General features: G+C 39.6%; 1 pseudogene; it reads right to left on the bottom strand.

Annotated features, from left to right (window-relative positions):
* Window positions 1-501: 501 nt before the first annotated feature.
* LOC122733954 overlaps window positions 502-23,363 on the bottom strand; it is a 58,934-nt pseudogene continuing 36,072 nt past the window's right edge.

Consider the following 23,363-nt stretch of genomic DNA (forward strand, 5'->3'; position numbering starts at 1 on the left):
ATATAAATCACAATTATGGTAGTAATTTTGTTGGTGTAATATAAATTAAACTGCTCTAACTGCAACATGCACAACAAAAGTTACAGACTATGGTACTTTAACTACCGTTATGGGGTTGTAGAGATTATCCTGCACCTTTTGATGTTAAAATAGGAATAGGTGAATTTTTTAAAAAAACAAACTCATTGTGTTTCTGGGTTGAATAAGTACCAATTGTTAAGAAATTGGGGAGTGGGATTGAAATGAAGAATTAGGAAGAGTTCTTAAATAAATGATTTTCAAATTCTTTCCGTGGAAGTGCAATTGGCAAGTGCAAAGTAAATATAACCACAAGATTCATTTACTGCTCGATATCCAACCGCAAGATTATGCAATTTCTAGCAGTGGCTTGGATATTAAAATTGTTTTAAACAGTTGCATTCAAATCAATCACTAACAATTTTTGCCTTAATTGGTGACTATTTTATTCAAGAGGTACTCCTGAATAATAATAACAATATACTAGGGGAAGTTATTCTTGATTTTTCTTTTAAAAAGCTTCCTTATGTGTTTTATATCCATATATTTTAGCTTTGGAGGGAAAGTAAAGGATGAGTATTCAATTTCTTTTTGTTTGTCCTGTGAGAATGAACCTGATTTAATGCCTAGAGGAGTCCCTGTGGAATTGTTCTCAAGAAACCAGTAGAACGAATACTGATCCTGAAATTCATTTTCATTGGTAATGTGCTGGACAACTCCTCCTTGTAAAAGTATCTCCATACAGCACAATTTCATCAAGGTCAGAGGCAAGGCCAACTTCAGCTAGCCAGTTCACCAGGTCATAGCCACAGAAAATTCCTTTAGAAGTCTTTGCACTACACCTGCTTTCCTTGACAATGCTTCTAACACAGAGATGATAGTGATAATGGACAAATTGCTGACAGGTCATTCTGATTTCCTCCTGAATGGGTGATGATCCATTTTCTGCTGTTTCTTTATTATTCCACAGAAATTCAAACCTTCTTTTGAAGGGCAGAATGATTAAATGTTTTTCTAACCCAAAGTTCCAAAGAAAATTAAACCTTAATAAAAATTAAATATGGCACAAAAACCATAATAATAATAGCTAATGTTTTCTTTTTTCTTTCTTTCTTTTTTTTTGGGGGGGAGTGGGGCAGTGAGGGTTAAGTGACTTGCCCAGCATCACACAGTTAATAAGTGTCAAGTGTCTGAGGCTGGCTTTGAACTTGGGTCCTCCTGATTCCAGGGCTGGTGCTTTATCCACTGTGCCACCTAGCTGCCCCCTGTAATAAGAATAATAGATAACATTTTTATAGTGCTTACTATATGTTAGGTATCATGCTAAATGCTTTTCACTTTCTCATATGATCCTCACAACAACCTTGTGAAGTAGGTGTTCTTATTATCCCCATTTTACAGATGAGGAAACCAAAGCAAATAGAGATTAAGTGACTTGCCCAGGGTCACACAGCTAGTAAGTGTCTGAGCCTGGATTTGAATGCAGGTCTTTTTGACTCCATGCCCAGTGCTCTAGCAACTGCACCAAGAACCAGGTTCCTGGTTGAGCAACCACCACAAACAACTGGAAAGATAGCCAGTAAGCTGACAATTAGTAGTAAAAACTAGCAACATATGTCTAGCCAATTGTCTCCAATCTGTAGAAACTGTTCTTCCTGAGCTAACATGCAGCTCTGAGAATTACACTGATTCACCCAATGCTCATTTGTCCCCAAGGATGGAGTTAGGGTTTCACCTGGACTGGTATTTGCTATTGGTTCTACAGCAGAAATGGCACAACTCAGCATTGTCTACTGAACATGAACAGGAGCTTTTCCCGATAGTAGAACTTGTAAAAGGTTTTGGTTCCTTTACTGGCATTGGTCTCCTTAACAGCAGTCTTTTCAGCCTCTCCTCTTTGCTGTTCTGAGAATGATGATCCAATCTCTCATAATTCTCTTCCTATATACTCTTGTTAATGAGTGATATGCCAGATACTAATATGCCACAAAATACAGTGATTACTTGTGGTGATCATCTGATCTTTCCCATAAAAAGTCTGAATTAATGTTATCACCATTATGTTTTCTAGATATCAAAACAATATCCACAAGAAGGGCAGGGATTTCTCATCCAGGTACAATGAAAATTCCTGCAAGAATCTATATTGTCTCTTCTTCAACAGAAGCAAAGAAACTGATAGAAGCCCTGCCTGTAGGTAAGTGCTATATTGGAAACTATATAACAGAACAAGCACCAGAGTTTGTTCAACAAAATTTTTCTCTTTAACAAAATTCCACACCACCATTCCAGAATAGACAATAGACTGACAATGAATAAATTAGTTGTTATTAGATGAAGAAGCTCTTTATATTTCTAACTCAGAAGTAGAAGAGCAAGAGACCAGATCAAGGAGACTAAACTGATCATACTTATATCAAAGCTAACATTCTGGATGGCATATACCATTTGCTTTGGATCTATGGAGGGAATGGTCAGTAACCAAGCAGAAATATCTATCTATCTACCTATCTATCAGTAACCAAGCAGAAATATCTATCTATCTACCTACCTACCTATCTATCTATATCTATCTATCTATCTATCTATCTATCTATCTATCTATCTATCTATCTATCTATCTATCTATCTATCTATCTATCTATCGAAAAGTGCTTATCACCACCCTTGGGATTGTAATCACTACTTCCATCTTGAACACTGTGTTGTGAAGATAGGCACTCTCAGTGCTACTTGAAAGACTCCATATAAAAAATGCATAATTTGATAAGCTAGTATGATTTATTAAACCACTGATCTTGTTCAGGAGCTCCACCATTTCTCTACGCAGAAGTGGCATCACCAGGAGTTTAGCTGTGGTGAGCAAAAGTGTTGCAACAAATGCAGATTTCTTCAGTTTCTTTATTTATCCCACCATTGTGAGACCAAGATAAAATAGTAATGATCCAGAAAAAGAACTCCTAAACCTATCTAGAAAAATTTCTAGAAATGTCTCCAAATAAACTAACGTGTTCTGACCAAGAATAAGATTTAAGGCGATTCCAATAAAGACCATAAATGCTATTGGGTTCTGCAACACATGCAGAAGTTCAAGTCCAACTATTTATATTTTGCTTTAAGATGCATCGTAATTCTCTTTCCATTTTTGTGTCTCAAGGAAGATAAATCCCATAGGGTTTACAATCCTAAGAGATAAAGGAGCCATCAAATAAATGCATTCAAGTTATTCTGAATAAGTAGATATAAAGCTTCAACCAAAGGATATCCCAATACAAATTCTTTATATAGCAAAAATAGGGAAGAATCCAGCTTTATCAAATTGACTGTCAGGAAAGGCAACTAATAATATTAACATATGCACAATAAAAATACAGAAGCTTTGGTAACTAAAATAATATAAAGGAAGAAACAATTTATTTTAGAAAAATTAAATATAACCATGTTTTTGAATAGTAAAGCTGGAAGTGTGAAATGGAAAATAAAATTCCCTAGTCCTTTGGCCTGAGTTGATGCTATAATATGGTCCCTTCCTGCTATGTATTCACAAGGGATTATACTGAAGCCTTTTTTAATCTCTTATTTTTTTCCAATTACATGTAAAATAAATTTTAATATTAGATTTTTTGAATATTGAGTTCCAAATTCTCTCCCACTCTCTTGCCCCTCCCCCTTATTGAGAAGGAATGCAATTTGATATCACTTATACATGTACAGTCATGCAAAACATATTTCCATATTAGTCATGTTGTAAAAAAAAAAGCACAGACCTCCTCCCCCCCCCAAAAAAAACAAGAAAAATTTTAAAAGTTAAACAAATATATGCATCGATCTGCACTCAGACTCTATCAGTTCTTTCTCTGGAGGTAGATAACATTTTTCATCATGAATCCTATACCAAAGCATTCTAACAAGCCTGGGGAAAAACGAGTTTTTGACATTGTTGGAGGATTACTAGTAGAACTGAATCCATAGGCTACTGTTGCTGGTAAAGACTTCGTCATGTTGACTGATGAGGTGAAGTTAATTGGTCAGGTCAGGAAAAAAATCATTTTTCTGAACTAGACTACTCCAACTAAAATTCTGAGGATGAAATGTAGCCCCTGGAGACTCGAAGCAGAGAGCGTGAAACTGTGCAGGGGTTCGTCCTTCTTTAATCTGGTTCAAGAAGCCACTACAGACATTGGTCTGTCTTATGTTAAGAGCCTCTTGAAAGATACATTAGTCCAAGACCAGATGTTCCACAGCCTCAGGGCCAGTCATCCGCTCACCAGAGCCTCAGGCTTGGCTGGAGTTTGGCGGAGTGCTGCATAGGGAGACAGTCCCAGCATCTCCCAGCTCCCCAGAGCCTACCCACAGAGCAGCAATGGCTGGTGGCTCCAAAGGCACTTTCCTTGAAGGGAGAATGAGATACCCCTTCTTCATGCTTCCGAGAGCTCCAAGCTTCTCTTTCTGCGGGGTGCCCCCCCAGGCTCCTACCCTGCCTAGCTCAGAACCCACCTCTGTGGAAGCACATCTGTTTTCTAATTCCAAATGGGTTCTCCTTGCAGCATGGCAATCATTCTATTACTCCCTAATTGATTCCCTCACAGTGGCTATGCCAGATGATCTTGTTTCTCTTCTAGCCTCCCACAACAGACCTTCCTTCCACCCTCATAGCTAAAGCTTTAGTTTCATATTTCCCTGAAAAATTGAGACTATTTAACATGAGCCTCCCTTCTCACCTTGTCTTTCATCTCAAATCACTGAGACATCTTCCTCCACTATCACCTGGTTCACTCAGATATCACACGAAGACTTAACCCTTCTCCATGCCAAGACAAAGTTCTACCTGCCTCTTTGATACCATCCCCTCATGTCTTCTCCAACAGATTGTCTTCATAATCATCCCCACTCCTTTTGTTTGTATTCTCTCTCTGCTGGCTGCTTCCCTACTACCTATAGATATGCCCGTGTTACTCCCTCCCATTCTTTAAAAAAAACCCTCCCTCGGTCCAACCATTTCTGTAAAGTATCATCCTATATCTTTCCTCTTTCCTGGCCTGTTCTTCAAAAAGTCACAATTGGTACCCATATTTGCTCTCCTCTCATTCTATTATAAACCTTCTGGAATCTGGCATCCATCCTCATTATTCAACTGAAATTTCTTTTTCCAAATATGCCAATGATTTCTTTTCTTTTTTTTTGACTGAGGCAATTGGGGTTAAGTGACTTGCCCAGGGTCACACAGCTAGTAAGTGTTAAGTGTCTGAGGCCGGATTTGAACTCAGGTACTCCTGACTCCAGGGCTGGTGCTCTATCTACTGCACCACCTAGCTGCCCCTCACACCCACCTCTGTAAACTCCAAATCCGACGAGCTTTCTAGTATACTGTGCTGCCTTCACCCCATATATCCAATCAATTATCAAATCTTACTCTTTCTACCTTCACAACATTTCCCACATCTGATTATTTCTCTTTTCTCACCCAGCTCCCACCTTAGTTTGGGCCCTCATCATCTCTTTTTTTTTCCCTATCTTTTCCTTCTCTTTTTTTTTACATATAAGGTATTTTATCCTCATCATCTCTTGCCTAGATTATGCCAATAGCCTCCTAATTAGTCTTCCTGCTTCAAGTTTCTCCCTCTAGTCTATCCTACAAATGCTGCCCGAGTTGTTTTCCTCAAATATAAATCTGACCACTTGACTTCCCTTTCTCAGTAGACTCTAGTGTCTTCCTGTTACCTCTAGGATAAAATACAGATTTCTCTGTTTAACTTTTAAAGTCCTTCATAACTTTATTCCAATCTACCCCTCTAACTTCATTGGACCTTACTCCCTGTCTCACATTCTAAGATCAGTCAGATTGGCCTTTTCTTTTTTTTTCCTTACACACAACACTCCTTATACAGTTTCTTTACCTTTGTACTGGCTCTTCCCTATGCTTCAAATATACTCCCACTTTCCCTCTACCTCATAGAGTCCCTCTCTTTCTTTTAGATACAGCTCAAGCACAATTGCTTTAATTTCATATTTATTGGTGGTGAATTCACCCTTTTCATTTTTTGATCCTGGTAATTTGGTTTTCTTCTTTCCTTTTTAAAAATCAAATTAACCAATGATTTATCTATTTTATTGATTTTTCCATAAACCAGCTCCTAGTTTTATTCATTAATTCAATGTTTTTCTTACTTTCAATTTTATTAATCTCTTCTTTGATTTTCAGGATTTCCAATTTGTTAAGTGGAGATTTTTAACTTGTTCTTTTTCTAGTCTTTTTTTAGTTGCATGCCCAACTCATTTTCTGAGTTTGAGGTCTGAGCTGTCCCCACTACTACTGCTGACTTCTGAACTTCCTTTTTTTTACATTGCCCAGGGCCTCATTACCTGGGAAAGGCAACTTGCCCATCTCACTGTCCCATGCTCCTGTGCAAGTTTCCCTCTCATTCCTTTCAGGATCTAAAATCCAGGATTAGTTAGTGGGTTACCAAGCTTCTGTTTTGTACCTGTCCTTGTTGCAGTGCCCTAGGATCAGTCTGGGGGTGTACCAGTATGGTTCTGGGATCATGCTCCTGCCCCAATTCTGTCCCCAGTGTCTGCAGACCTCTCCCTCTGTCTCCCTATGCCAGCCAGGGATGGACAAAGGATTCACTGTGACTTTATTTGAATTTCTCTATCAAGATTTGGTCTGGTGCATTTTAGAAATCTGTTTGGAGGAATTGCTGACAGGAGCTCAACTGCATTGTTGCTTTATACTCTGCTATCTTGGCTCTGCCTCTCCAACAAATATTTATTAAGTGGTCTGCTTTATGTAATGTGTTCCTTTGGGTTGGGAATACAAAGATGAAACAGAAACAAAAAGTTCCTGCCTTCAAGGAACTTATATTCTACCCTTGGGATACAAGGAAAATGGAGGGGAGAGAGAGAGAGAGAGAGAGAGAGAGAGAGAGAGAGAGAGAGAGAGAGAGAGAGAGAGAGAGAGAGAGAGAGAGAGAGAGAGAGAAGCCTACAACTGGAGGGATCAAGGAAGGTTTCATGGAGGAGGTGAATCCTGAACTGAGTCTTGAAGGAAGACATGAACTCCTAGTTGTAATGAGGAAGGCATGAATTCTAGGCATATGAGCTTTGGGAGGAGTGTACTTTTGGGGACTAATTAGTAGTTCCCTTTGATTGTGTTTGTGAGGAGTAGTAGGAAATAAGGCTAGAAAGTTAGGTGACAGCCAAATTGTGAAAGGCTCTAAATGCCAAAGCAAGAAGTTTATATTTTATCCTAGAGCAGAGATTTTTAACCTAGGGCCCATGAGCTTGTTTTTTCCCCCTTAAATTTATAATTACATTTCAATATAATTTATTTCTTTTGTAATCCTAGGTAGAATTCTTTATATGTTTAAAATCATTTTCCTGAGAAGAGGTGCCTAGGATTTTCCTAGCCTACTGCCAGGAGGGTCCAGGATATACAACAAAGGTTAAGAAGCCCTGGGCTAGAGGTAAGAAGAAGCTAATAATGTTTTTTGAGCAGGAGAGTGACATAGTAAAGAAAGTCCTGTGCTTGAGGAAGATTATTTGTGCAGCCCTTTGGAGGAGGTGTGGAGAAGGAAGAGACTAGAAATGAAGAAATAACTTAGGAGGTCATGGCAGTTGTCTAGGCAACAGGTGATAAGGGTGATAAGGCCATGAATTAGGGTGATGGCTGTGTGAATGGAGAAAAAGAGATGGATGTGAGAGATGCTATGGAGGTAGAATCAGCAAGACATAGTAACTGATGAGATATAGGGGATGAAGAAGAGGAAAAAGTCATGTTAGGATTTCTAGCTTGTGAATGTTAGAGCCTAGAGAGATGAGGAGTCTCTCAACAGAACCAAGGAAGGTTAGAGAAGGAATGTATTTTAAAAAAGAGAGAGAAGGAATGTATTAAGTGTGGGGAAGGGGAAATGAGTTCCATTTTGGACTTATTGAGTTTTAGATCCTAATGGGACATTGAGGAGGAGATATATCAGGCAGTTGATGATGTAAGACTGAGGGCTAGATACAAAGATATGAGAGCCATTTACCTAGTGATAGTAACTGAACATTGGGGAGATGTTGGTATCACCAAGAGAAAGCAAGTAGATAGGGAAGAGAACAGGGCCCAGCATAGGCATGGGATAGTGTTCATGCTAAGTGGGGAATAAATGGATGGTGACCCAGCAAAAGGGAGACTAAAGAATGGGTGGTAAGGTAACAGAGGATACTTTCTAGGAGTTTGTCCATGAAAGAAGGAGGATGATAGTTCGAGGTGACATACAGGCAGGAAAGCTTTTTAACCTTATGAATCTAGGTTTTACTAATAATTAGTGAAATATTACTAATGAAATTACATTTCCATTTGATATGAAACCATAGGGAAGTGGGGGGGAGAGTAGGGGTCAACCACAGCCCACAAGCCAGGGTTAGAGTTAAGGTTATATCTTTGAACCAAGGAGTGGAATTCAGTTAAAACAGATTTCAGTGGAAGAAAAAAAATGTTGTGGTTGTTTGTCCCTCATTTTCAAAGAGGACCATTGACATCATGGGCGATGTCTTGACTTGGATTTAAGTGAGGCAGAGCTGTGCAAGGAATAAAAAATACATATAAGCAGAATTGTAACTTGTGTGCAAACACATCAGGGGGTGTGCTACTTCTTCCCTGTATCAGTCTTCTAACTAGGGAATGGAATGTATGGGAGACTCCAGGTCCCCTTTAGATTAGTTCTGACATAATTAGCAGGCAGCAAAGGTATCTACTAGAAAGATGCTGCTTTTCCAGACCAGGTGTGGCCTTATGCTGAGAATACAGCATAGCTATAGGACATCTCTGGGATGAGCAATAGGCTATAAAGTGGTTCCCTACACCATGATTCCATACCACCCAACTCAGTTTGCCCCAGATGGCAGACTTTCTAGTTATAGTTCTGCCCCATGTTTCAAAATGGACCCCTTTGATGGCTTTAGACCCAGAATATAGTTACCTCAAACCTCTAGTACGTTATAAACCAACTGATAATCCATGAAGGAGTTCACTGACATTCAATAAGACAGTTGTGTAGGGAACAGTAGAAAGTATACTAAAGCAGATCTAAAGGCAGATTCTTTGCATCCTTTGGGATCTATTCTCCCCTTGATATGCATATGTTTCCCAATTGGTCTTAATTGAGTCATTTGCCCCTATTGAGGGCAGAACCAGGCCTTTAACATGCTTGGCTGAATTATTCTTATGTAGAGAAGAGATAGTGTAGGGGCTATAAAGTTTTTATTGCAGAGTTAGGATTGACTGAATTACATTATTCACAAGTGGGAATCCTCTTTGGGGTGCCAGATTGATAGAAGGAGAGGTCATTCCTTCCCTAGACCTATTCATAAATGAGCCTCCATTGAGCATCCCAACAAAGGCCAATTAGTATTGATTGTGCCTGCCTGGTTTGCTAAGGGTGGACACCTGCCCTGTGGCAATGGGCCCTAGACCACCAACTCATGCCACCTCTGCACTTATCCCACCCAGAAGTCATCTGAGTACAACAGCTGACTGGGAAGCAAACACCGTGCTCTAATCCTTGCTCCAGCACCTGCTATATTGAGGACAATCCCATTGCTTCAAGGCACATTTTCTCCTCCTCTCAATCTTTATGAAATCTGAATGCATTGTTGTCATTGTTAAGGTGAATCCAGTACAATAATCTATCCTGTTCTTTAAAAAGAAATCACATTGATTGACAGTGTACTTTTTCTTGTTGAATCATTTCATTCACCTTTTGTTTGGGGGTCCCTTTGGTGTGTTCTAGTTTGAATGTTGTGCCATTGACATATCAACGTATAAAAATGTACTTAACCAATGTGATTGTGGCTATCAATTGAATGAAAATAATTTCTTTCTTAGGATCCCAGAGGATTTCACAGACATTACATCATTCATTCCTTTCTGAAAACACTCTGTGGAGAGTGGGTATTGTTCTCCCCACGTTTCTTTGGGGAGCTATAATGATTTAGCAATTATTTAATGAAAAAAACAAAGGTAGAGCCAGATGTTGAGAATGTAGTCCAGAGGGACAGGAAGTAGTCAGGGAGAAGAAGGCTCATAAACATTTATCCTACCGTCTGTGCCTACTTTTTTGCTTCTTTGGAGGCAAAGAGTTAATATTTAACCAAGAAGCTGATGCCTCAGTGCAGCTGGTAGTGATTCAATGAGAACCCAGCACCCACATGTAGGCACACAACTCCCCCCCCCAGGCTTAACATCTGTTCTTTCTTTCTCTCATTTGGCATCTTGGTAAAGGTCCTGGAGGATCCCATCCATTACTAGGAATTGGAAACTTAAATCTGGAGATATTCTCTGTCTCTCTCCTTTTTCATGAATAATCAGAGTCCTAAACTGATATTTCAGAAATCAGATCCAATTCATAAATACTGAATTCTGAATGCCTGACTACTTTTGATAATCATCTGAGTCATTTGACAGATGTGGAAAGTGTAATTTTATGTTATGCCCAATCTGCATCGAATTACTTGAATAATAGCACACACTGTATTTATTTTCCTTTCCAAAACAGTAATCAAACACTAGGGAATAGACTTGAGAGAGGAATTGAAGGGGTTATTCATTTTCCTGATAATTCGAGGAGTGACAAACATAATTTATTTTACTTGGGTGCTGCTTCTGCAAATATTCCATGGAAAGTTCCCCACATCTTCCTGAATGCATCCTTGTACAAGTCTGGCCTTTCTAGTATTAGGATTTGGAAAGCATTTAATGAGCTCAAGACACCAGTTTCCCTCCTGGGTCCATATTGTCCAATGGGGACCTGGTGTTTGCAAATACCGTTTTGATTGACACATTAATGAGCTTGTCTTCCTTCAAAAAATGTCCTTTTGCTACAGGGGGAAAAAAGGCAAATTGATAAGTTTCTGGTTTATGAGTTAAAGAGCTCAGCTTCTGTTTAAATGAAATCCCCATGGAAACTTGTATTTCAAAGGTAAGACTGGAGAAGAAAAGCTGCATGTCAAGTTACAAAAGGGACAAGCCCTGTACAGACAGACAGAGTGATGGCCTTTGCTAGAGAGAATACCACATAGAAAGTTAAGTGGGCAGGTGTTCCCTGGCAGCTTGAGAAGGGAACATCTACAGTTGATTTTTTTTGCCCAGGCTTCAGTGAAAATTAGTGAGGAAATGAGAGTGAATTGTTGTCTAGAAAATGAAGTCGTCCTTTCAGACCATAGTCTAAAGAATTGAAAGATAATTGGGACAGTCCATCATGAAAGCCTAGTGCTCTTTTCTCCATTCACTTAAACATTGGGGGATGAAGGGGAGGGTCGGAGCTCTGGGAAGGCAAGAAAGCATCTGATATCATACCCTCATTTGAGCATGTTCTATGGCTCACATTTAGCAAGGTCCTTTGTATCTGAAAGTAATGCTCCTGGGGGACTCACAAACAGTCTAGATAAAGGATTGCACTGCCCTGGCTCCCCCCATTTGAAAGAACTCTATGCTGTATCTTTCCCCCTTTGCCTCCGGGGCACAGTCAGGAATTCTGCTAATGCAGCCTCTAAGGAGGGGGATCCTTGCAGAGGGAGGTTTTTTGACTTTGTGTGTGAGAGATAATTCTTGCCATCTTTTCCTTCTGTTACAAAGCTCAGCATTTCAACTTCAGTTAGTGACTAGGGTAAGGCAATAGTCTTGCTCCATATGTGTGTGTATGTGGGGAGAGAGAGAGAGAGAGAGAGAGAGAGAGAGAGAGAGAGAGAGAGAGAGAATGAACGTGTGTAACCCAGTTTCCTTCTTAGTGGCCTACTGCTTTAGTGTCTCCCAATTAGATCTCAGGCTGATACAGTGAAAGAACCATGGGTTGAGAAGTGCTGGACCTGACTTCCAGTGCCTGTGATGTCTGCTTTTGGAGAAGTTTTTGAACCTAGGTAAATCATTTCACCTCTCTGGACCTCCGTTTCTTCATGTGTAAAGTGGGAGGGAGTGAACTAGATTTACTCTAAGGTTCTCTTCCAGGTCCAAATTCTGTAATTTTATTCTATTTACCTCCCCTCCCACTGTTTCCTTTTTGCTCACTGTTAGGTGACTGTGTTGGAGTCCTGTAACTGAGATCTGACTCCAGAACACAAGAAAGACTGGATAAATTGTGAAAACTTGAATTTCTGGGTTATTCCTATAATGGTAAACAATTGAAGATGATCATAGACTTAGAACTGGAAGGGACACGAAATGTCTCTTATTTTAACCCTCTCATTTTTACAGTTGAGGAAACTGAGACTCAGAGAGGAGCTATGACTTACCCAGGGTTATAGAGCTAGTGAGTGGTCAAGCAGGGATTTTGAATACTGTTCTCTGACTCCAAATCTGGAGTTCTTTCCACAATAACATACTGTTCACCCCCTATGAAACTGCCTAAATCTAAGACCATAACTAGGAATGTTTGTACCTAGGGTAGCTATGATGAAATTCTCCCTTGGTTGAGAGAGGGAGGGGTGACAAGGGAGGCTCGAAAACTGCCCTGTGAGAAGTAGGAGGAAACAGAAAACATGAAATTTTGGTTGAAAGTCCCTGCTAGGGAAATCTCAGAGTGGGAGAATATCTCCCCAGCAAGTCATCTAATAACTTCCTATTTTAACTAATTATTCTTGCTAAGTCCTTTTGTTCCTATAACTGCTGAAGCATGGAAGTGCTGTTGACCTCTAAAGTAAGCACCTTGGGGCATAGTCCTGGCCACCCCAACCTGGTTATGGCTCTGACTGAATTTTCCAGTTTTGCCATAGTTGAGATACAGATTAGCTTAAGTTACAGTTAAGTATCCAGTCCATCTCCATAGACTAGATAAACTCTAACAATGTCTTGTTTCCTTTGCTCAGACCTGTAGACAATTAATAGTACCCATTTATTACTGATGAATACTGTCCAGAAGTAGATATAGGTGTTATGGAACCTCATCCTTACTACATATAGCACTTCTGATTTCTCTAAGATAATGGAGAAGAGAGGAATGGGGTCAATAAACTATAACTATAAGGTGTTATTAAGTAATGAGACTTTAAAAAATTAAATGTTTATTTATTTAAAAAAAAATTTTTTGGCGAGGCAATTGGGGTTAAGTGACTTGCCCAGGGTCACATAGCTAGTAAGTGTTAAGTGTCTGAGGCCGGATTTGAACTCAGGTCCCCCTGACTCCAGGGGTGATGCTCTATCCACTGCGCCACCTAGCTGCCCCTTAAATGTTTATTTTTAAAAAAACAGACAGACCAGGCCTTATAAATCCAATGTGTGTTGTTCTTTGGAGTAGTCTCCTTAGTACCACACTGGGTCCATCAGAGCTGCCAGGGCTCAGGCTATTTTGAGAATTACCCTCAGAGCCAGCTTACAAACTCCCCAAGAAAATCAGTGTCCTTATGTAGTCACACCTTATTTTTGAGACATGAAGAGATTCTTCCAGCTAAATCATCCACTTTTTACATCAGATTTTTTCCAAGTTACTTTTGACTAGTTTTAAAATCCAATCATAATTGTAACCAATTTTGATATAGAAGACATAATGGAACATTCTTCCCTCCTCTTTGTGGAGAGGTGGGGGTATATGGGTGTGGAATGGTACATATGCTATTAGTTAGTTTTATTTAACTTTTGTTATAGAAGAGGGCTCAATGGCACAGTGGGGAGGTTGTTGGGGCATGTAATGTCATTTCTAGTGATATAAAATGAAAAGTCATCAAGACTTTAATTACATAAAAGGAAAGGAAATAAATTTCAATCAACCAGAATGTTAAAGGGTAGTTCTTACTGTGTGATCCCTAAGAAGCTTAAAGACAGAAAGCTGGCATCCCCCCAGACCCCCAAAGTAGCTCCAGCTGCCACTTCTGTAGCCATCTGCTCTTGTGTTGGTGGCCCAGGCCTGAGTACACAAGGTTTCCTCATCACTCTGGATGGTACTGTTTTTCTAGTTAACTGGGGGTTGTACCTTGCTTCTCTTTGAGAGTGAAAAGAGAGACAGGCTTGTCTTGTTAGAGTTGACCTGAGTCTGTAATAATAAGAGACCATGTTGGTAAAAAGATCTCTGAGGTACTCTGATCTGCTCTAAAACATTCACTGTCATGCTTTGTATTTGTGCCCAAACAGATTCACTTTAAATGGTATATAGAAGCATGGAAGCTGAGTTAGAAGAAAACTCAAAAGCCATCCAGTCCAACCCATATGTGAATACCCTCTTCAGTACCCTAGTCACCATACGGGATTTTCAATGATGGGGAACATATCATATGAGGCAGCTTATTCTACTTTCAGCATCAAAATGTCCTTCTATCAGACCCAAATCATCGCTTTGCAAGTACTACTTATTGTTTCTTTGGAGCCAAGCCAAAAAAATGTCTATGCAAAAAAAAAAAAAAAATTCTGTGCCTTCTTCCACATGTCAGTTCTTCAAATACTTGATGACAACAATCATGTCCTACCCTAAGGACATGAGTCATCTCTTCTCCAGGCCAAGCACATACAGTGCCTGCATGGTTTCCAATCTTCTTCCCATGCTGGCTACCCTTCTGGGGACATGCTCTTATTGTCAATGTCCTTCCTAAAATGTGGCACTCAGAACTTCTTTAAGACTTGATGGAGGGGGCAGGTATGTGGTGCAGTGGATAAAGCACCGGCCCTGGATTCAGGAGGACCTGAGTTCAAATCCAGACTTACTAGCTGTGTGACCCTGGGCAAGTCACTTAACCCCCATGGCCCTGGAAAAAAAAGACTTTATGGAGTTCAAATTCAGCCTCAGACACTTGACACTTACTAGCTGTGTGACCCTGGGCAAGTCACTTAACCCTCATTGCCCTGCCAAAAAAAAGATGATGAAAGAGGCCAATCCCACTTCAGGTTGCCTCTTTAGTCAACTTGTGAGGAAGACTCAAAGCTTGATGAGTCCCAAAAGGGAACTGGCCCCTTGAATAGTCCCTAAGAGGGGCTGGCAAAGGCTGGAGCCCTCTCACCTCCCTCCTCACTTTTTACCTTTCTTACTTCTATGCCTCATCCCTCACACAGAGCAGGACATTCATCTCTACCAATAAGGAGAAAGTCCCATACTAACAGGCTTTGGGACAGGGGTTACGTTCATATACTACCTATAGACCACCTTGAATACTCTTGAGTACCATTCATAAAGAACTACTGGGGCAGCTAGGTGGCACAGTGGATAGAGCACCGGCCCTGGATTCAGGAAGACCTGAGTTCAAATCCAGCCTCAGACACTTAACACTTACTGGCTGTGTGACTCTGGGCAAGTCACTTAACCCCAATTGCCTCACAAAAAAGAACCACTGTGCCATCTTCATTTTCTGTGGGGTAAAATAAAGGCTGTTTTCTTCCAAATATGCATTTGTAAGCTTGAGTACTTACGTGGGATCTGGGGACTTCTGTTACTCACATCTGTGGAAACCTTGGCACAAGGCTCTCTAGAGATTTTCCAGAGTAAATTCTGGATAGAACATAAAAGACAAAAGAGAATAATGACCTTTTGGGGTCTGTCTCAGAGACCAGACCTGATCCATGTGAACTGAGAGTTTGGGGGTACCCTGAGCCATGACTCCAGTTGCATCACTAACAAGTTAAAAATCTTTTGACTCTTTGAAAAATCCCCACTCTGCTAGTTACCATGGGTGAGAAATTGAAATTAGGCTAAGGTTAATTAGGAGCAGGCTTAGGACATCCTGAAGAAGGGCAAGTTCAGAGACCTGAAGTTCTCTAACTGATAGACCTTGGAGATATTCACACCTAGACCCCTTTGCCGTTTTCATGGTAGTAGCTATAGTATACTCAGTATGAACAAAATCAGAACCATACAGTGCATTTTGTTGAGTATATTTGTATGGTCCAACACAACCTACTGGCATTCCTGAATGATAGCTAATACTGCTCAGAGGATCCCTCCAAATCATATACAAGGAGGAGGCCCAGGCTATTGGTCACTTATCACCGTGTCTCTGAGTAGCCTAATTTAGAACGCTCATAAGATGTCCTAAACATAGCTTCCTTCAACACCAGGCAAAGGGCCTTATTCCCATTTCAGACATTTCTTCTGTAGTGCACATGCAAACACGGGCTCTCCCTCTCTCCCTGGAAGAAAGTCACTTTAGCAAATGGTTATATCTTGTTACTGTGACATGATGGAAGCAGCTGCCTAGCAAATATAATAGTACTAGCCACATCGGAGCTGTCCAGCCCTAGAATCACCATGGCTACCTTGAGTGAAAGCAGACTTTCCGATGAAGGGGGAGCTCATTGAAAGAGGTGCCAGCTGCATTTTCTTTTGGAGAGGTGGAACCTCTTCAGAATGATGACTATCAGGTGTTAGCTTTACAATCAGACAATCACTCTTCTCAAAACTCCTCAACTTGCTGAGAGGTATTAGTGACCTTCTCATGACCCTACCCCTATTCTCCAAACCTTTGCCCCCAGTGAATAAAATCAAGAGTGAGAGACTCTTTGTAGATATCTGTCTAGTACTAACCGTGTACAAGTCTATCCTCAGTGGGGAGGTTAGTATATGAAGAGGGGCTTTTATATCTCTCAGAATTAGAATTAGCAAACGTAACATAGTCTTCAGCTACCTACCTAGTTCTCATCACATCATTATAACCAGTTCTACCTCCTTCTGTGTGCCAAATTGGAAAAGAATAACTAATATTTATATAGCTCTTTTCATACATACTCTCATTTGCTCCATATGACAGCTATATGAAATAAGTATAACAGATATTTTTGTGCCTTTTGTACAGATGAGGAAACTGAGGCCCAGAAAGATTAAGTGACTTGCCTGGGGTCACAAAGCTGGTATCTGAGGCAGAATTCAAAAAAATTGAAAATTGAAAAGGTCTTCATGACTCCAAAATTCATCATTTTATCAACTGTTCTATACTGACTTTTTTTGCACCGGGGTGGAGGGTGAGGGGGGCCTAACTAGCATCAATTGATTATATAATGGCTCATGAATGAAACCTACAGACCTACAATGTCTTGTTCTATGATGGAACATTAGCCTTCATGCCTAAGGTTAGGTAGTAAGTACATCGTCTCTACCATTTCTGCCTGGAGACTATTGAAGTCATTGGGGGTAGAGTCAGTGGGGTTGAAGAGACAAAGCATGAAAACCAAGTCCCTAGGAAGAGATAGCTTGGGGAGATAAAGAGACCACCAAGTATCCCCTGTGTAGTCTGAGTGTAGACAGATGCAATTCTTGTCAGACAGTGGAAATAAAAAACAATTTGTCGTAAAGTACTACAAGGGAATCAAGTTTGGGAAAGTTAACCAAAGAGTTAATCTTATGGAGAAGAAGTTTATTGGGTGTGTAACTTCCAGACCGCAGGATTTTGACTTTCTCATTCTATTATACAGTCTACATGTTTCTAATAAGCGTGTTACTAACATCCTGGAAACCTTGACCCCTGGCCTACCCTTCCTCTCAGGAAGGCTTAACTTTGCCAGAACTAGTTAGGAATCATCAACAAATAGTGTAGTTACCAAGATTTCTAAGATACTGTGGTGTCGAGTGCTATTTCAACAATCACTTGATTTATGTTTAACCCTCATTAGTGACATACCAATGTACACTAAAATGTAAGTGATTTGTAATTGGAGGGTGGGGAAAGAGGAGGAAGTCTTGCCCAAATGAATAAAAGATTTGAATTAGAAAATATTGTAAGAAAATAATCATGATGGTAAAAGAAGAGCGAAAGAAAACAGTTTTGTTAGGAAAATATTCTCTATACTTCCCATACAAGTGGAGATGATCGATGGTGATTGCTCAACATGCACCAAACTGGAAACAATAGTAGTGATGGATAAACTTTGGATGTTTTATTTACCATGAATCCTAAATTGTTGGATTATCAATGAACAACATATAATTTATATATTTGTACAAGTGCTTTAAGGTTTGCAAAGCACTTTATCTGACTCAGTCCTCATAACAGCCTTATAAGATAGACACTATTAGGCATTATTAACTGCATTTTATAGCTAAAGAAACTGAACCTTACAGAAGTTAAGTGATTTGCCCATGGTGACATAGGTAGCAAGTGGGAAAACTGAGATATAGTATGAGGGTCTGGTCTTGGGTTCTTTTTTTAAATTTTTCATGTGTGTGTGTGTGTGTGTGTGTGTGTGTGTGTGTGTGTTGGGGGGGGGGGAATGAGGGTAAAGTGACTTGCCCAGGGTCACACAGCTAGTAAGTATCAAGTGTCTGAGGCCGAATTTGAACTCAGGTCCTCCTGAATCCAGGGCTGGTGCTTTATCCACTGCACCACTTAGCTGCCCCATGGTCTTGGGTTCTTAATGAGTAAACAGGATAGTGAAGGGCCTTGAGTTTATGCCATATTTGAATACTTTGAAACAATTGGGAACGGAAACTTTTAACTGCATGAATGGAAGTAGACTGCACACAAGACAACTCAAGAAAAAAAAATTCACACCAAACTAAGTAATGATTGAAAACAGAACAAAAGCTCTATTAGAAGCCAGTAGAAAAGGAGAACACCAACAAAGCCAGCACTAGCACAAGCAAACAAGAAAGTATCCTCTCAGCAGGACCATGGAAGGACCAGAGACTTAGTCTATAAGGCTCTGTGTCTGGAGGCTGCAAGAATGGAGGGCTCCCTGGAGAAGCCACCAGAATGATTAAAAGAACCTGGGAAGTGCAAAAAGAGTAGGGGTGACCAGTGGGTCTCATCATAGACAAGGAAAACCCAGGCAACCAGGGATTCCAAGGGACCTAGCATTCTGCTGAGCTACAATAGAGGCCTCTGAAGACTCAGTCTTCTAAACAACAAAGGTGCAGGGGGTCCTAACCCAGGAGATGCTGGAGGTCAACACAGAACCACAGGTGACCTAGATTGAGACAACCCAAAAGTGCATCAAGGGGCAGTGTTTGGCCATGGTACAAAGCCCCACTCCAGAAAATAAAGCTGGAGATATGAGTAAATTAAGAAAGACAAAAAATAGTAAAAAATAATTATTGTTGATCTAGAAATACTCCATAATTTAACTTGGAAGGAGAAAGCAACAACTGGAAGGAGGAAACTCAATTTTTAAAAACATGGATATTAAATAAGTACTACATGAATGCCTAGAGAAAAAATGAGACAAGAGATTAAAAAAGGTTCTTGATAAAAAAAAATGGAAGGATAATAAATTACTTGGAAAAGAAAGTAGTTAAGCTTACCTAAGTAATGGATTCCTTGAGAACTAGAATAGGCTAAACAGAAATCAGTGACTTTGTGAGAAAGCAGAATATTATTAGAACAAAATCAAAAGATTGAAAAAGTAGATTATGTAAGATATCTGATAGAAAAAACAACTGATTTGTAAAACAGGTCAGGGAGATTTTATTTAAGAATCATTGGACTCTCTAAAAACCATGATTTTTATTTTGAAAAGCCTATATACTATATTTCAAGAAATAATAAATAAGAACTGCCCAGATCTGTTAGAACCAATGAGCAAAAAATGATGGAAAGAATCCACTGGAGGGGTAGTGCCAACATAATGGAATAGTAGAAGAAGTACAACCTAAATTTATCCCATGACTCCTCCAAAAAAAATCTAGAAATCAGACTGAGTCCTGATTAGGAAATCCAAGAAAAATTCATAAGAAGTAATTTTTTTAGCCCAAGAAGGCATAGGGAGACAGAGACATCTGCAGACATTGGGACAGGCTCTAGATAGAAATGGCCATACAGAAGAACATTCTAGCACAGGGAAAGATTATGCACCAATTGGCTAACTTTTTTTTAAAGAAGAAAATGACATTTTCCAGTATCAAAAATGAAAAGGGGGAATTTACAACCAATGAAGATGAAATAAAAAGTTATCAGGAGGTAATTTGCCCTACTATATGCCAATGAAACTGACTATCTAAGTGAAGTGGATGAACATTTACAAAAAATTCAAGTTGCCCAGATTAATGGAACAAGAAATAAAATAAATAACCTTATCTTAGAGAAAGTAACTGATCAAGCCAGAAATGAACTCCCTAATAAAAAACCCCAGAACCAGATGGATTTATAAGTGAATTCTACCAAATATTTAAAAAACAATTAATTTCAATACTACATAAACTATTTGAAAAAATAGGTAAAGAAGGCCTACCAAGTTTCTTCTATGACACAAATAAGATCCTGATAACTAAAGCTGATCAACGTGATAATATACCATGATCTTCCATAATTCCAGAGAACTGAAAATGATGCATGCTACATACCTCCTGGACTTAAAATGCAGAATGAGAAGAACATTTTTGGACATGGTCAATGTGGGAGTTTATTTTGTTTTTTATTCATATTTCTTAGATGAGTTTTTATCATTTCGTTGAGTGAAGTAAATACTTATTAATTAGAAAAATGATAAAATTAATTTGTTTGAAAATGAAAAAAAAAACTGGGAATGATTACCTTGGGTGAAAGAAGGCAGGTTTTGATGGTACATGGTAGTTGTCTTCATTTGAAAGTTATCTGGGCAGCTAGATGGTGCAGTGGATAGAGCACTGGCCCTGGAGTCAAGAGGACCTGAGTTCAAATCTGGCCTCAGACACTTAATACTTAACTAGCTGTGTGACCCTGGGCAAGTCACTTAACCCCAATTGCCTCACTAAAAAAAAAAGAAAGTTATTGTAAAAAAAGAAAGAAAGTTATCATGCAGAATGGGAATTTAGAATTATTCTGCTAAACTAGGAAAAATGAAGGGAGTCTGGGGAGTTAGAAGGAGGGAATTTTGATTTGATATAAAGAAAAAAGCTTATTACTATTTAGAGCTGTCCAAAAGTGGGCTACCTTAAGTAAGTTGCCTATCTTTGGAGATCTTCAAGCAGAAACCAAATAATCACTAATTTAGGATATTGTAGAAAGAACGGATTCTTATTCAGTAATGGTTTGGGTCAGATGACCTCTGCAATAAACACCCACAGAAATGTATGGGCATATATCTCAGTGGGTTTCTGAGCACAAGGATCCCAATTGGTACAAACCACTCTAACAATGTAAAATGTCAGTTGACTCTCCAAACTTTTGTCCTCCAGCTCCTATAGTCCTACAACTCAATAGCTTTAGACTCCACTACTAACTTCAATGAGAACATAGCCCAGAGATTCAGCACTTGGCTAGTGCAAAGCAAATGAGGCATTCTCAGCACAGACTCCCAATCACTCCTGTTTGAGATCTGCTGAATGATGACTGAAGCCTTGGGTAAGAGAGATGGGTTCACTTAAGAATAAGTATCATATGGGAGTAAGGAAAAGGCCAAAGAAACCCAGGACCCTACAGAGTGCTGGGGAGCCAGAGCGTTTTCTGTGGTCACTCCCTTTGCACTAGCAAGGATGGAGATGCTTCCCAACCCATTCAGGCATTGATAGACTCCCGAGGAGATAGTGGCCATACTCCAGTAGTCACTGTAGTACACTGGCTCCGATCAAAGACTGGGCCCTGCCAACCTGCCCAGAGGGGACAATGGTAACTTTGATGAGAAAGAAGCCAGAAGCAGACTGAAAGCCTGAGGACCTAAGAGAATACAGGTACCTGCTGTGATCCCCACAAAGGGAGGGGAGGAAAGAGACTTCTTTACTATCTGCAGGTTTTCTTCAGTCAAACAGCTTTCTAGTCTCACTGCCCTGCCATCCCTGGCTAAATGTTGACAGATTCATTTGTGGGTTAGCTCAGAGAGCATAAGCTGTGTTAAGCACTGGAGATACAAAAAGAAAAGCAAGATAGTTCCTATATTCCAGGAGTTCACATTCTAATAGGAGGAAGCAACAAATATAGAAGATTGCATCTGTAAATCCAATGATAGGTCCAGTGGTCCTAGACGAGGGCAGTATAGTGTAGGGAAATGAGCAATGAACTTGGAGTCAGGAAGACCTTGGTTCAAATCTCAATTCTGACTCTTACTAGCTATGTGAATATGATCGAGTCACTTCTCCCTGAGCCTCAGTTTCCTCATTTGTTAAATGGAAAATAATAATATTTATCCTACCTGCCTCAAAGAGTTGTTGCAGTGAAAGCATTTTGGAAACTTTAAAGAGCTACATGAACATGAGTTCTTGTGAATATTAGTACCTCTACACTAGATTTTTCCAAGCTTAGAAACAAATAGTAAATTAAGCTCAATTCATCAAACATGTATTAAGCATATACTCTGTATAAAGCACTCTAATTGGAACTAGAAATAAAAAATATTAAATGACTATTGTGCTATAAGAAATGATGAGGAGGCAGATTTCAGAAAAACCTGAAAAGACTTAAGTGAACTGATACTGAGTGAAGTGAGCAGAACCAGGAAAGTATTGTACACAGTAACAGCAACATTGTGCAATGATCAACTGTGATAGACAGCTCTTCTCAGCAATACAATGATCCAAGGCAATTCCAAAAGACTCATGATGGAAAATGCTCTCCACATCCAGAAAAAAGAACTATGGAATCTGAATTCAGATTGAACCCTACCATTTCTACTTTTTTTTTTGAGGTTTTTCCCTTTTGTTCTGAATCTTCTTTCACAACATGACTAATGTGGAAATATGTTTAATGTAATTGTACATGTATAACATACATTAGATTGCTTTCTGTCTGGGGAGGGGAGAGAGAAGGGAAGAAGGGAGAAAAATTTGGAACTCAAAATGTTACAAAAAACAAATGTTGAAAACTATCTTTACATGTAACTGAAAAAATACTATTAAGATTGAAAAAAATATTAAATGGTATTGCCTCAAGTGTCTTACATTCAGCTGGAGGAGAGAGGCTGGCATTTATATAGAATTGGAGGGCCTCAGATATGTCTTTCTGGGCAGTCTGCTAAGCACTTTACAAATTTTTTTTTTTGGTGAGGCAATTGGGGTTAAGTGGCTTACCCAGGGTCACACAGCTAGTAAATGTTAAGTGTCTGAAGCCAGATTTGAACTCAGGTCCTCCTGAATCCAAGGCCAGTGCTCTATCTACTACGCCACCTAGCTGCCCCCATTTTACAAATTTTAACTCATTTGATTCTTGCAACAACCCTGGGACATAGGTGCTATTACTATCTCCATTTTACAGTTCAGGAAACTAAGGTAAACAGAGGTTAAGTGATGGGCCTAAGGTCATACAGCTAGTGTCTGAGGCTAGATTTGAACTCACATCTTCCTGACTCCATCCCCAGCACTATTCACTATGCCACCTAGCTGCTGTAACATACATACTTTTATACTTTGATAGGTCTTTGCTCTCATCAATGTGACTACTCCCTGCAATGATGCAAATAACCATCCATCCATCCATGCTTTCTCACCCTATGCAACTCTTGTCTATCCCTTCTCATAAATCCCCTGTAGAGAATCCAGCCAGTTTGAGAGAGG

The sequence above is a fragment of the Dromiciops gliroides genome, chromosome X (assembly GCF_019393635.1).
Source record: "Dromiciops gliroides isolate mDroGli1 chromosome X, mDroGli1.pri, whole genome shotgun sequence".
Lineage (NCBI taxonomy): Eukaryota > Metazoa > Chordata > Mammalia > Microbiotheria > Microbiotheriidae > Dromiciops > Dromiciops gliroides.